We start from the raw sequence: 2,310 nt of genomic DNA, 5'->3' as shown, positions 1-2,310 counted from the left end.
GCAGCTGGCTAAGCAGCGACCAAAACACTTCTTGCTTGTGCCAGCCTTGAAGCTAAGGCCAGCATAGCAGAGAGGCTTCTTGGTTACTGTTTGACTGGCTGCCCAGTTGCTGCTCCTTTTGCACCCTATAATCTTGGGAGCAGCAACTGAGGAGGTGGCTGAGCAGTGAATAAGAAGCCTCTCACCCGTGCAAGTCTTGCAGCAAAAGCCAGTGCAGACAAGAGGTTTCTTGGTTGCTGCTCCCAGAGTGATCAGATTCAAGGGATTGAACTCATATGGGCAGGCCAAGAGTGGGAGACACCTCCACACAAAATGATCAGTGTGGCTGTGTGGTGGTTTTCTAGGGACCCTGAACAGAAGTTTAGTTTAATCCTCATCCCCACCATGGTCCTAAGGATTGCTGGTTGCCCTTGTCTTTCCTGCATACCAATACTTTGACTGAAGGGCCCCTGCCACCCCCTTTCCCCCTTACTGCCCCCCTACTAAGTAGATTTCCTGGAGTTGGCAAATGGCTGGATTAAATGCCCTTGAGGTACCTTCCAATTCTGATTCTATGCATTAATGATTTTCTTAAAGAAAGTGATGTAGGGAATAGAGAATTGGTTGTCACTGATACCTGGGTTAAATCCCTGCTTGCTCACTTGTTGAACTTGAAAAATTACTATGCATCGACCTCTCAAATATTGTAAGATTATTCAAAAAATAAATCGAGACACTCCTAAATACCCTGAGAAGGGGGTGGTCCAAATAAAAGAAATACTGTAGATGCATACAAGCCAACATTAGCAGTTAAAAAGCAGTGTTAAAATTATAAATATATAATTACAGTGACATTTTTTTTTGTCCTGAAAGATGAATTTGATGAGTCTAAGTGACTTCTCAATTTCTGGGTGGCCTTTTTTTTTAAAAAGACTATCAATAAAGAGTAAAATGTGAGTAAAACTACATTAAAATGAGGAGTCTAAGATGGCCAACCGGCAGCATCATCCATTAATGCTAAGAGGCTACACAAATATGAATATACTTTGGTCACAGATAGTTAACATATTAGTGCAATGATCATGTCTCTGTCTTGCTACGTTTTGTTTACCTGAGGGCAAAAAATGTACCCCGTTTGAGCAAATCCTTATTTTCTGGCATTTGAAGGGATAGCAGTTTAGCTGTGGATATTGTATTGCACAGCAAGAATCGCTCCATGCAATTTTAAGTCATGTTCCTTTTTCACAGTAAACTTACTTTCGGTGGGCTTTTGCTTCAGTTTGTGGTTTGCACAGTATGTATAAGATATCCAAGGAAAGCCATGGCTGCTGACTTAAAACGAAGGCTGCAGGATTTAGGGTACAACTGAGTCAGGTCTTTTCCAACACAGGCTATTCATAAGGCCATCAATAGGTGTGTGGTGTTTCCCTCGTATGTGACTAGTCCTCAGGAGCAATTTCTAAGGACTACACACACCAAAGGCAGAAAGCAGCAACATTAAACAGTAAAGCCTATGTTTAACTTTAAACAAAAAAAATTGAAGCTGTTCACCCTGGTGATGGTAATACCTGCTGTCAGTGTTGTTCGATTTGAAAGGAAATGGCAAAATAATGCTCTTAAAGCACAGGTTTTCCTTGTTTTCCCGCTGGACCTTTAATATCGCTGAGAGTGGATTTTGATGCCTACGTTCTCCACAAACTGAAAAAAGCACCAGTGGCCCCATTACATGGATGAAAGCGGAGCAAGAGTAATGAGCCTTGCACAGGGTGCCTTCTTGGTGGATTGGGCCTTTCTCCTGTTCTAGATCAGTTGAATCAGCATATGAAAGTAATCACAGTATTGTAGGCTCTATACAGATATTTTAAAACATATAAAAATGTACAATCTAATCCAGGAAAAAACACGTTTGGAAAAACATCTGAAAGAACGTTTTGTGTTGATGACAAAAACCATTTCTAATGCTACATTAAGCAGACCTTTGAAACAATGTGAGAAAAAACCCTCCTAAACATGCACTTATATACAGTAAGAAAAAGGAAACGCTCTAACAAAAACAATACATAGAAACACACACACACACACACATGTATACACACACATTAAAAAGTTAGAATTGACTGTGTAAAAAGCATATACAGAAATCCACATTGCACTAACAGGTCAGGAATTTGAATCAGAAAATGCAGCATATCTTTGTACAAAGTAGAAAAGTTAATTGTAAAAAATTAGTCTATTTTTCCTCCCTTGGCATTCCTTTGAGCTTATTTCCTAGAAATCTTTCCTTTCATTTCCAAAAACAAACACTGAATGGGATCTTTTCAGCAGCTCAGC

This window comes from Sceloporus occidentalis, unplaced genomic scaffold (assembly GCF_023333645.1).
Source record: "Sceloporus occidentalis isolate IW3139 unplaced genomic scaffold, rSceOcc1.0.p SCAF_5, whole genome shotgun sequence".
NCBI lineage: Eukaryota > Metazoa > Chordata > Lepidosauria > Squamata > Phrynosomatidae > Sceloporus > Sceloporus occidentalis.
The sequence above is the reverse complement of the archived record's forward strand: the minus strand, read 5'-3'. Positions refer to the sequence as shown.